The sequence below is a fragment of the Elephas maximus genome, chromosome 9 (assembly GCF_024166365.1).
Source record: "Elephas maximus indicus isolate mEleMax1 chromosome 9, mEleMax1 primary haplotype, whole genome shotgun sequence".
Lineage (NCBI taxonomy): Eukaryota > Metazoa > Chordata > Mammalia > Proboscidea > Elephantidae > Elephas > Elephas maximus.
This window is the reverse complement of record NC_064827.1, coordinates 63,967,045-63,980,785: the sequence shown is the minus strand read 5'-3', so window position 1 is coordinate 63,980,785 and position 13,741 is coordinate 63,967,045. Positions and strand designations below refer to the sequence as shown.

Sequence of the window (13,741 nt, the reverse complement as noted above, 5' to 3'; positions counted from 1 at the left end):
CAAAAACTCGAGGTTTTGTCATTAAAGGAGAAGAAGAGGATAGAAAATGGGAAGCAGCGGTTTCTGCTAGAAGAAGAAAGCGGGATTGGATCAGGCAGACCTAGGTCCATATCACAGCTCAATCAGGAAGTCAACTTGTGACCTTGGGCAAATTCTTTCCTTCTTTGGACCTCAGTTTTCCTAACTATACAATGGGGGGTAAGGGAGGAGTTGGTCTGCGTAGTTTCTTAAGCTATTTCTGGCTCTTTCCTTTCCAGAAATCATAGGGTGAAGGTACTTGAAGGAATTGGTCTTCCATCAGATGCTGGCAAAAGTATGCCTATTTACATACCCAGGTGACACCTCTGTTCAATCTGAAAGCATTTAGTGAACAAAAGGGCAAACACCAGCACGGACCTGTGTCAGCAAAGAAAGAGATCTATCTGCTCTCGTCAGTTGCTGCTTTTCAAGTTACAGAAAAGTGGCTGTCTGGTGCCTACGATTCTGACCTTTCTAGGAATAACCCTCGGGCACCTAGCAGTGGTCAGAGAACAGAGATCCAACTATGCTGCTCAGCTCCTGCCCTCCACCAGTGTAAGGAAGCTATGAGATCCAGAAAGACTTGGGAATGGAGTGGGCAGACTTCACTAAAGTCCAAGTCCAGCCAGGCAACATTTATGCAGCCCTGTTTGGAGTAAGAATAAAGAACAAACACATCGGAATTTACAACCATCAAGTTAATAGCCCATATGTGCATTTCATAAAGAGGGGAAGAAGTCTTTTCTCATAGTTTAATTAATCAGTTGCCATGGAGTTGATTCCGATTCCTGGCAACCCCATGTGCGTCAGAGTAGAACTGTGATCCATAGGGTTTTCAATGTCTAATTTTCAGAAGTAGATCACCAGGACGTTCTCCTGAGGTGCCTATGGGTGGACTTGAACCTCCAACCTTTCAGTTAGCAGCTTAGCACTTTAACCATTTGCACCACTCAAGGACACTAGTTTAATTAAGGCCATTTGATAAAGCCTTACAGTTCTCTAATGAAAGAAATACCCATTCCCTTGTGAGGTGGGTCAATATCATGAGGCATTCAAACCTAATAGAGTAAAAGCATCCTCCACCTAATACATGTAAGAACATTTTCTTCCAAAATAAGCCTAGGTCTATGGCTTTGTCTTTACCAACTTTGAAACTGTTGTTACTGGATCTATGATCAAAATTATTCTACTCGTATAAAACAGACTCATTTGATTCAGAAATCCTCTTACTTTAACACTCAGATATTTCTCTCTCCCCCTTGTGGGAAAAAAAATCCAAATGGCACTGAAGCCCAGGGCCACAGAATGCTCCATCTGCCACAAAACTCACCACTGCCCTGAATCAAACGTGTGAATGATAATAACAACAAAACGGCAACATCAAGCATTGAGTGTTTACTTTGAGGCTGGAATTTTTAGTGTGATGTCTCAATTAAACCTGAAAAAACCCTGAGAGTTAAGTGCTAAGACCATGTTTACTGGCAAGGACACTGAAGCTCAGAGAACCTATGTGTCCAAAGTCACACAGCTTGCATGGGGCCGAGCTGGTATTTGATCCTAGGTAATCTGTCTCCAGAACTAAGAAGAGTGCCTGACATGTAGTTAGCACTCATAGATGGTGCTGTTTTGCTGATTCCCCATAAAATGATTAAAAGGTTTATATGTGAGCAAGGCGGTCCCAGGGATCCCCTAATTCGCAGCATGTTGCTGACTCATCAGGAGAACCCCATAAATCCTCCTGTAGGGTCCCAGCATCTCTGCCAAAGCCAGATGATTTGTCTTATTTTATTGATTTCTGAGAATTTTGATTCCACTTTCTAGGATTCCATTAGAACACTCTTAAGAAATAATCTCTACCATATCCCTGGAAGGTAGCTAACTGCCTTGAAATCAGTTATGAGACAAAGTGGGGAATTGCCATGAAAAGGGTAGGGCCACGGTATGTCCATTTATTCATTGTATTAACAGTTACACCATGTCCGTCCTGGGTCACGCTGTGTGGTGGGGCCTGTGTATGCGCGGAAGCACTCGAGAGGTTGGGAGCTATATAAAGGCACCGAGGGTAGCGTGGTGTGACACGAGGAAGGCACAATGTCCTTCCAAGATACATTGCACAGAACCATTCAACAAACAACTACACACATGCAGGTTAGTCTTGTACTGGGGAAGGCAGAAGTCGTGGGTCCTGTTTTAAACAAACAGAAAAAAGTTGTCATCTAGTTGATTCTGACTCATGGCAACCCCATGTGTTTCAGAGTAGAACGGTACTCCATAGGGTTTTCAGTGGCTGTGATCTTTTGGAAATAGATAGCCAGGGCTTTCTTCTGAGGTGACTCTGGACGATTCAAACCACCAACCTTTCAGTTAATAACCAAGCATTTAACAATTTGAGCCACTCAGGCAGCGTGGATCCCATTTTAGAGATGAGTAAATGAGACTCAGAGAAGCGAAATAATCCTCCCTGAGTGGTAAAGGCAGAAGCCTGAATCCATCTCAGAGTGAGTAATATTTGGGCCATGGAGCTACCAGGTGACTTGGTGACAAGGAGGAAACATTCATGGAGGGAATGGGGGAAGCCCACTGTTTGACTCTGGATTACATGCTGCTCGACAATGCTTAGTGGTTCCTCCTTTCTGCCCACTCTCCCAAAAGAGAGAGGGAGAACAAAATCTGGTACCAAGAGGGATTGCCCACCAGGTGAGAGATGACCAACCATCATAACATTGTTCTATGGGCCACCGGTGGGTGAGAAGGACTTGTAATCGTCTCTTTGGAACCTAAGCCCTTTCAGATCTGCCCAGGAATGTACCGAATGATGCTCTCTGGCTCTGCTCCACAATAAATAATGTCACTGCGAGGTTTCAGTGTAATCAAGAGATGATTCAGTAATTACTCAGAGAAACCATTGAGTTTCAGAGATGTTCTCCTTGACCACAGCCTGTACAGTGATGTGAGCTTTGTCTTCCTGCTGCAAGCCTTGCACTTGGCGTCAGATCTGAGTAATAAGGGACAGATTAAATGACTGCTGACACCCACCCTGACCACATTCAGAAGTCAGCCTGTGTGACAAAATTTCAATACCAAAACCTGCAATAAGAGCAGTGAAGCGTTCTTGCTCTTCACTTTCCCACAAGTGTCAAACCGATGTTGGAAATTTTTTTTGGGTCTCCAGTGTAATCGAAAGGTATACTTTCATTTAGAAATGATCCAAAAGTCAAGCCTATTTTTAAAATGTGAGATTACAGAGAAGAGTTGTTCCAAAAGGCCATTAAGTATTGATTATGTAAGAGCCACAGAAGAGTTTTATCTGTGACTACTACCTCTGGGCTTTGAAGGGAAGCCAGGGGTTAGGATTCCTGAAAATTGAGACTCCTAAATTCTTTGAAAGAATTTTCAGTTCAAAAAGCATGAACAAGAGATGAATTTACATCCGTAATGATGCTGTTCCACGAGCTGCTTACCAGAGAAACATAAATTCCTCCCATAATATTCATTATATGTAAAGATACCACTCAAGGCCATGGATAAAACGGTGCATATCAAATCAATGCTTCCTAAACTCCATTTATTTACATATCACTTGTGATTATTCTGCCCACCACCTATACTATTATTTTCTTAAAAGTTCTCTTTAAACCTTTCATTCTTTCACATTAAAACAAAAGCACATATCACTTTTATCATAAATGGAAAAGATCAACATAAAAATAAATATAAACAAAAGAATGTGCTTAACTTCTGGCTTGATGCTGTTGCCTCCCAAAGACTCTCAGGCTGCAGGCTGTTTTCTCTTTGCTACAAAGGGAAATTGGCAACTGTTTGTAGGCAATAGGGACTAGGTAGGACCTGAGACTTCTTTTATGTAACTGAAAGGACTAACAAGAGAGTCAGTCTCTTTTATGATGTTATTCAGTGCTGTATAATGCCATGTCCATGTTTCACCTCAAATCATCTCACTTCTCACCTGCGGACTGTGCCCCAAAATATGGAAAAATACTGCTTCAATGTCTGCACTTACCAAAAGTACCAAGATTCTCTAATTGATTAGCATACTTCTTCATAAACAGAAGTGAATTGAAAAACAAGTAGAGTGAGTGACCTCAATCATTCCTTTTATGTGGACAGTGCTTTGTAATAAATAAAGAGATCTCATTCCCTGTGTATCAGTTAACCACTACTGGGTAACAAACTACCCCGGAGCAATCACATCTGTGAGTTGCATGGAAGTTGGCTGATCTAAACTGAGCTTAGTTGGGGTCCAACCCAAGAAAAATGGAAACACGTTGACAAAAAAACCTGTACATGGGTATTCACAGCATCATTACTCATAATTTCCAAAAAGTGAAAACAACCTAAATGTCCATCAACAAATGAATAAATAAACAAAATGTAGCCTAACCATACAATGGAATATTATTCAGCAATTAAAATGAATTGTTGCTATACGGATGAACTTGGTAAACATTGTGCTAAATGAAAGTAGTTAAGTCACGAGAGTACATATTGTATGATTCCATCTGTAAGAAATGTTCTGTGATAGTTAAGATTACGTGTCAACTTGGCTAAGCCGTGATTCTCAATGGTTTGGCAGATATTATATAATTATCCTTCTTTTTGTGAGCAACCAATCAGTTGAAAGGGGAGTTTCCTTGAGGATACAGCCTACATCCAATATATTTGGATGTTCTGGCAAAGCTTACCCTCTCTCAGTCCTGCATCTGACTTGTCATCCTCTGACCTCTGGTTCTTGGAACGTGAGCCAGCAGCTTGCCATCTGACCTGCAGATTTTGGGATTCACCAGCTCTCAGAGGTCCGTGAGCCAGCAGCCTGCAGTATGACCTGCCAGTTTTGGTTTGGTCAGCCCTTGCAACCACATGAGTCAGGGGAAGCCTCCAGTCTGATGCCTGGCCCACAGATTTGGGACTTGCCAGCCTCCACTGCATGAGCCATTTCCTTGAAATAAATCTTTCTCTATATATATCTGATTTTGCTCCTCTAGAGAACCCAGCCTAAGACATTTGGTACTGAAAGTGGTTCTAAAAGAGCAAAATCGTAAGGATGAATTTTCTGAATTGGTTCTCAAGTCTGGCTAGTCTTAAGGGTGTTGATGACTCTGCCTCCAGTAGCAAAGAGGGTAGTGCTAATCCATGGTGTAAGGTGGCAATAGAAACACACAAAACATCACCACCAATGGATCAAATGTTTGTGAGAGACAAGGCTCTGGGTTATTGCATATTTGATATCGTCTTAGTCATCTAGTGCTACTATAACAGAAATACCACAAGTGATGGCTTTAACAAAAAGAAGTTTATTCTCTCACAGTCCAGTAGGCTAGAGGTCCAAATTCAGGGCGCCAGCTCCAGGGGAAGGCATTCTGTCTCTGTTGGCTCTGTTGGCTGACAAGTCCCTTGTCATCAGTCTTCCCTTGGTCTGGGAACATCTCGGTCCAGGAACCTCAGGTCCAAAGGACATGCTCTGCTCCCAGCACTGCTTTCTTGGTGATATGAGGTTCCCCTGTCTCTCTGCTCACTTCTCTCCTTTATATCTCAAAGAGCCTGGCTTAAGGCACTATCTAACCTTATAGATCTCATCAATATAACTGCCACTAATCCATCTCATTTCATCATAGTGATAGGATTTACAAACACAGGGAAATCACATAAAATGGTCGACGATCACACAATACTGGGACTCATGGCCCAGCTAATTTGACAGATATTTTGGGGGGACACAATTCAACCCATGACAGATACCTTTTCTACAATTTTGTCAGAATGAGAAGTATAAGGAAGCTGGTTGGTTGGTCCTAACTTCGCTAGACAAAGTGATGAAAGAAAGAGTTGGGTTCAAAGCTTCAGAGTCACAGCTCAAGCACCCTACACAAGATCTGAAAGTTTCCACTTGTGCCCTGAAAGAAAGCTTTATTTCTTGCAGTAACAGAGCTGATATTGCTAAAAACCAAACCCAAAGTCTTTGTCACAAAAGTGGCTGAATTACAACACCAATTAAATTCCCAGCCTTTAATAGTGTCTGAAGTTAACGCGAGGGCATTGATTGGGAAGAAATGGAATCCTGAAACTTGGAATGGGGACATATGGGCAGATAATCATAAATCTAGGGACACTGAGCCTCTAAATTCCACTGAATCACTCGTACCAACAGAACCAGGCCTCTTACTCCCAACTAAAGTGATACTCCATCTTTGTCTCCGCCCTCTGCAGTAAAATCATTATCCCTTCCACTTCCATCTGATGAGATTAACCCAGCTGTGCCTGAGGAGTCTTTGTCTGAGATATCATCTGGGGCGATACCTGGGTCATTGCTTGGGATATCACCTCAGGCAGATGCCTTACAAGACTTTGCTGAATGTCCCCAAGAACCGCCCCCACCACCCATTTTTGCTTCTAGACCTATAACTAGACTTAAGTTCCAGCAAGCCCCAAGATGTAAAGTACAAAGTGTGACCCAGGAGGAGGTAGGCTACACTCCAATAGAACTGCTTGATTTTTTTAATATATACAAACAGAAACCTGGGGAATATGTGTGTAGTTGGCTATTAAGGGTGTGGGATAATGTTGGAAGGAACATAAAGTTTGATCAATCTGAGTTTATTGATACGGGCCCGCTAAACACAGATTCTTCATTCAATGTTTCAGCTCAAGAAGTTAGAAAAGGACCTAATAGTTTATTTGGTTGATTCACTGAAGCATGGATTAAGCAGTGACCTACACAAAATCAAGGTGAAGTGTCAGACATGCCTTGGTATACTGTAGAAGAAGGTATCCAAAGGTTTAGGGAAATTGGCATGTTAGAGTGGATTTATCAGGTTAGACCCACAGACCCACCCATGGAGCGGCCAGAGCACACACCTTTTACTCCAATGGTGAAGAAAAATTTGTGAAGGGAGCCCCAGCATCCTTGAAGGCTGCTGGTGTTGCTATTTTATATAATTCAGCTTTGACAGTGGGAGCTGCCCTAACTGAATGAAAGACACCTAGCTACAATGGGGCTGATTGGACCCCACGGTGCTAGGGCGAAATGGCAGCACATAATCAACAAAGAAAAAGTGAGCATGGTTACCGCAATGGACAGTGGAGTCAGAGCAATAATCAGAAGAGTCTGACTTGTTTGGACTTATGGCACTGGCTACTTAGTCTTAATGTCCCTAGGAGTAAAATACATGGAAAATCTACTAAATATTTACTTGCTCTGTACAAGCAGAAGAATTCTGGGTCAAGTGAACAGCAATCTAACGTGAATTCAGTCAATTCCCAGATTTGAGCCAGTTTACAGACCCACAAGACCTTGAATGAAGAGGAGGCCTGGTCCCATTGAGGAAGGACCCCACTACACTGCCAAAAATTTATACCGTTAATCGGTCTCCCAGCCTTCCCTAAAGGGATCTACAGCCTTAGAGTGCCCATTCATTGGGGAAAAAGAAATTATCAGGCTTTTCAGGGATTACTGGGCACTGGCTCTGAACTGAAACTAATTCCAGGAGACCCAAAACATCACTGTAGCCCACCAGTCAGAGTAAGGGGCATATGGAGGTCATGTTATTAATGGAGTCTTAGCTCAAGTCCATCTGACAGTGGGTCCAGTGGGTCCCCAAACACATCCAGTAGTGATTTCCCCAGTTCCAGAATGCATAATTGGAATAGACATACTTAGCAACTGGCAGAACTACATTGGATCCCTGACACATGGAGTAAGGGCTATCATGGTAGGAAAAGCCAAGTGGAAGGCGTTAGAACTGCCCCTACCTTGGGAAATAGTACAGCAAAAGCAGTATCACATTCCTGGAGGGATTACTGAGATTACTGCCACCATCAAGGATTTGAAGGATGCAGGGGTAGTGATCCCCACCACATTCCCATTCAACTCACCTATTTGGCCTGTGCAAAAAAACAGTTGGACCTTGGAGAATGGCAGTGGATTATCATAAACATAACCTGGAGATAATAATAGTGTTGATGTGAGGAATAAATTAGATCAGCCATGTAAAGCTGTAAGTGTAATACCTGGTACAGAAGAAGCACTAATAAATGTTGCTTATTATTATTATTTGATGTTGAGAGTGAAGGGTAAGAAGGAATCTGGGCTGATGCCCATATGTCTGGCTTGGACAACTCAGCGAATGCGAAATTAGGAAACTCAGGAAGAGGAACAAATTTTGGAGGAAGATAAATCTGGGTTTTTAAAAAACTTTTGTACGGCACTGGGTTTGCGGTTTGTTTGGAAATAATCGCAGATTCATAAGAAATTGCAAAGAAGTGTTCAGAGAAGTCCCATGAACCCTTCATCCAGCTTCCCCCGATGTTAACATCTTTTTTTTTTATTGTGCTTTAAGTGAAAGTTTACAAATCAAGTCAGTCTCTCATACAAAAATTTATATAGGCCTTGCTGTATACTCCTAGTTGTTCTCCCCCTAATGAGACAGCACATGCCTTCTCCCCACCCTCTATTTCCGTGTCCATTTAGCCAGCTTCTGTCAAGCTCTGCCTTCTCATCTTCCCTCCAAAAGGGAGCTGCCCACATAGTCTCATGTGTCTACTTGATCCAAGCAATGTTAACATCTTGCATAACTATACCACGATATTAAACTCAGGAAATTGGCATTGGTACAATCCACAGCTTATTCAGAATTCATGTTACAAATTCACTCCTTTGTTAGCGTGTGCAATTTTATCACACGTGTAGCTTCATGTAACCACCATCACAGTCAAGATACTTAACCGAACCATCACCACGAGGTTCTCTTGTCCTACTCCTTTTTAGCCATACCCACATCCTCTCCGCAGCAATCACTCACCTCTTCTCCATTTCTATAATTATGTCATTTCACGAATGTTACATAAATGGAAATATGAAGTATGTATCCTTTTGAGGTTGGGTTTTTTACTCAGTATAATTTTCCTAAGGTTCATCAAAGTTGCTGTACACATCACTAGTTTGTTCCTTTTTATTGCTGAGTAATATTCCATTGTCTGGATGTACTACTGTTTGTTTAACCCTTTATCCATTGAAAGATATTTGGGAAGTTTCCAATTCTGGGTTATTGTGAATAAAGCCATTATGAACGCTCATGTACTAGTTTCTGCCTGAAAATAAATTTTCACCTGTCTGGGAAAAATGTCAAAGAGTACAATTGCTGGATCGGATGGTAAGTTTGGAGTTCCTGGGTGGCACAAAAGGTGAAAGTGCTCGATTACTGAAAGGTGGGCAGCTCAGACCTATCCCGAGACAGGCCTGGTGATCTGCTTCTGAAAGGCCACAGCCTTGAAAAGTCTACGGAGTGCAGCTCTACTTTGCAACACATGGGGTCGCTAGGAGTCGGAATCAACTGCCGGACTATTTTCCAGAGTGACCGTACTGTTTTACATTCCCACCAGCAATGTATGAATGACCCTGTTGCCATGCATTCTCTCCAGCTTTTTTCCATCAGTTTTTATTTTAGCCATTCTAATAGGTTTCGATATCTCATCGTGGTTTTAATCTGCAGTTACTTAATAGCTGATGATGTTGAACATTTTTTCATGCATTTATTTGCCATCTGTATATCCTCTTTGGTGAAATAACTCTATCTTTTGCCCATTTTCAAGTTGGATTACTCTTTAAATTCAGCTTTTTTTAATGGCAACTTTACTGAGATATAATTTACATGCAATAAAATTTGTCATTTTAAAGTGTACAATTCAGTGGTTTTTAGTATATACACAGAACTGTGTAACCATCACCGCTATCTAATGCCAAAATATTTTCATCACCACAGAACCATTAGCAGTCATTCCCCATCTCCCTCTCTCCTCGGTCCCTGGCAACACAACTTCTTGCTGTCTCTGGGGATTTGCCTATTCTGGACTGTCTTAGGCTAGGTTCTCCAGCGGAGCAAAACTAGTGAAGTGTATATACAAAATATATAGAGGGAGGAAGATTTATTTTAAGGAAATAGCTCACACAGTTGTAGAGACTTGCAAATGCCAAATCCAGGGGTCAGGCGTCAGGCTGGAGGCTTCTCCTAACTCATGTTGCAGGGGATTGATGAACCCAAAATCGGCAGGTCAGACAGCAGGCTGCTGGCTCACATCCCAAGAACCAGAGATCAGAGGATGATGACTCAGATGTAGGGTCTAGAGAAGATGAGCCTTACCACAACATTCATACATACTGGATGCAGGCCACACCCCCAGGAAACTCCCCTTTCAACTGATTGGCTGCTCACATCAGATCACAAAATGGAGGATGGTTACATAATATCTGCCAAACCACCGAGAATTATGGCCTAGCCAATTCGACACATAACCTTAACCATCACACTCTACCCCTTGTCAACTTGGCACCTGTATACATCACCTTAAACCATACATAATCTCTAAATAAAGACAGTTAAAAAATCATACTTGCACCTAACATGATGCAACTAACATACATACAACAGAAAACATGCTAGCCAAGTTTAAGTCTTACAATTTATAATAACTAATGGAATAAGGGAGGGAAGAAAAGAGATACCTGATACATGTATATAAACCTTTAGTGCTGTGGATAAAATAAGCATCTAGCTACAAAAGATTCATTTTGTTTTTTATTTACAAGAGGGCATATTATATAACACGTATTAATTTGGAAATACTGCTTTCCTCACACTCTCATTTTCTCAATTCTCTTCAAATGTTTCACACACATCATTAACATCAGCCTCTTCAGTTTTCATCTAATATGGGTTTACAGAGTATATTATCTTCATTTCTTAGTTATTTGAAAAATAATACTTTGAATCCATTTAAAATTCTGATACTGAAAAGTTCATTCCAAGCTTAGGACCCATTCATATAGCATCAAGAAAAAGGTTTTATTTGCTCTGTAGGTCGGTGGTTCTCAACTCAACCAGCTTGAAAAGATGTAAGTGTGGTGCTGGTAAGAGGAAGCACTTCATGAACGTTGCCAATTATTATCATTTGAAGTTGGGGGTGAAGTACCTGGGGGGCTCTGAAAAAATACTAGCGCCTACACCCCCTATGCCCATAGCGACCTTACTGGCCTGGAGTCGGTGCTAACTGTTGTGTACTGAGTCAATCCTGACTCATAGCAACCCCATGTGACAGGGTAGAATTGCCCCATAGGGTTTTCTAGGCTGTAATCTTTATGAGAGCAGACAGCCAGGTCTTTCTCCCGCAGAGCTGCTAAGTAGGTTCAACCTGCCAACCTTCTGGCTAGCAGCCGAGAGCTTAACCATTTGCACCACCAGGGCTCCATGGTGTGGGTGGGTGCCAGGCATGGTATTTTTTAAAGCTCCTGCCAAGATTCTAAAATGCAGCCTGGGCTGAGAACCGCTGCTTAAGTGTATCATTAGCGATCTCCACAATGCAATTTAGCAGTTCTCAGCCTGGATTACAAGTAAGAATCCCTTGGAAAGCTTTGTTCATGTACTGAGGCAAGGCTCCACCCCCAAAGATTCTAATTTACCGGGGACTAGGGCACTGGCAGGCTCAGGGTTTTAAAAGCACCTCAGGTGATTCTCATCTGCAGCCAGATTGAAAACCTTCACTACTACCAATTTAAGAGTGTTGCTTTTCAAGCGATCATATAAAGGCCGGAGGATCCTAGTAGCATGGTGGTTAAGAGCTGCGGCTGCTGACCAAAAGATCAGTGGTTCGAATCCACCAGGACCTCCCCGGAAACCGTATGGGGTAGTTCTACCCCATCCTTGTAGGGTCGCTAGGAGTCAGACTCGACGGCAACGGGATATAAAGGCTGTCTTTTCTAGCATCTAACACTTATGACATAAGGTCACATCCCCTCCCACTGCCCCACCATCTGGAATAACCTCCAAAAAGTGTGCTGAATTTCTTTGCTTTCTTCTTTCTATTGTATCAGGTGCCCTCGATAAGCATCCAAAAATAGCACTGATTGAGAACATTTTAACCTAATTTGGCTTTCCCAGATAGTACTGGGATGTCCTAAATAAAGGAATTGAAAGAGTGCCTATAAAATGAGAGATTTTGTAAAGACTCAAATATAACATGATACCCTTTCTTTGGAGGGCCCGTTTGGAAAGAAAATGTCACTTAATTTTTTGTGCATATTATTAACAACTACTATTCATTGAATGGTTACTACATGTAGGCAACATGTTCATATGTTTATATGACCTCATTTAACTCTAAAAAATATATACAGGACAACAAATGTTGTGTTATGTGTATTTTTATAACAATAAATATATATTAAATATATATTTATATATATAATACAATAAATAGACATATAGTTATATTTTTTGTATATATAACCCAGTGCTACCGAGTCAATATAAGACATATAATTGTTCCTATTCCCATTTTGCAGATGAAGACACCAAGCTGTGAAGTACTTTTGCCTTAGGAGGCCGAATGTGACCCCATGTCTAAGCGCTGTGCTCTGCTGCCCCTTCTGCCCTGGCCGTCTTCAAGGTGCCTTCACAAAAGGGCCAGGATTTCTCTTCCACTGCCCTGGTGGACAGCATGGTGGTCAGCATGGCATCGTGGACAGAGGGAAGGGCCACTGGAGAGAGTGTCACCAGACTTCATCCTCCCTCCTTCCTGCCTTTGAGGTCCAGCCCAAGCCCCCTCTCCCCCAGCGTTCCCTGTTCTCTGGCTCTGTGACATCACAGACAGCCTCCTCTCTGCTCTGCCAGCTGCAGGTGAGTGAAGCTCAAAGGTTAGACCTAAGAGTGGGAGGGGTATTTTTTCTGTACTAAAAAGGACAATGTCTCCATCACTCCCAGGACACCTATTGACTTCACTACAAGAACCACCCTGACTTACCTTGAGCCCATTGTTCTCTCTCTGGGTCTGCCTTCCCAGCTGTGCTGAATGACTAAGGGCTTCTCCAGCTCCAGGAGCCTTCCTGTTTGAGCTCCTTGATCTTTCTTGTTCTGGTAGAAGTTCTATAGGCTCCTCAGACCTGAAGTTCACAACACACGGGGAATAACCCAAGGGCCCTTTTCTTTGGCTCCTACTTCCCTCTAGAGGGGGGCACTGGTAGTGCATGAAACACCACAGCCCGCCCTCCCCAGCCAGCCTCACCCCTACATCACCATCATTAGCGTTATTAAGGACTTACTATGTACCAGACACCGTGTTAAACACTTTATATCTTTACCTCACCCAATCTTCACAACACCCTGGAGCCAGATTTACCATCCCCATTTAATAGATGGGAAAACTGAGGCTCAAGGAGGTTAAATTGCTCTAAATTACACCTCGAGGTGCAGCAAGAATTAGATCCTGAGTCCATCTGACTCCAAAACATGCGCTCTTAACTACTCCGCTGCTTTGCTGAGTTTCAGTGGGGCTTTTTCATTTAAAAACCACCTGCCTTCAAGTCTCAAAGGAAGAAGGTGGTTCTGAACATCTCTTTCCTTGGAATTGCCTGTAGAGTGAAGCCGTAGAGAATACAGGATCTGACATCAGACAAAAGTACGTTAAAATCCCAACTGCTCCTCTTAGCTGTGAGACCTTGGAAAGGTCACCTTTCTGACACTCAGTTCTCCCCATGAAAAGTGGGGCAAGGCCTGCCTTATACGATGGTGATAAGTTAAATGGGCTCCTAGATTTAAAAGGACTAGTCTGAGATGCTCAATGAATGTCTGTGTCCTTCACATGTTGGCTGTTTCTCTTCCCGCCGTTAACTTCTAAGACTGAAGCCACTGGGGAAAATGAGGAAGTCTCAAATGGGGAT

The 13,741-nt window shown here is 42.4% G+C and overlaps 1 long non-coding RNA gene across 1 annotated transcript in view; it reads right to left on the bottom strand.

Annotated features, from left to right (window-relative positions):
* The window catches only part of LOC126082569 (uncharacterized), a 120,889-nt gene extending 107,923 nt beyond the window's left edge, over positions 1-12,966 (bottom strand). Inside the window, exon 1 of the long non-coding RNA XR_007518579.1 lies at positions 12,826-12,966. This is a non-coding gene — a long non-coding RNA (uncharacterized LOC126082569). The remainder of the gene's footprint in view (positions 1-12,825) is intronic.
* Between the last annotated feature and the right edge of the window lie 775 nt (positions 12,967-13,741).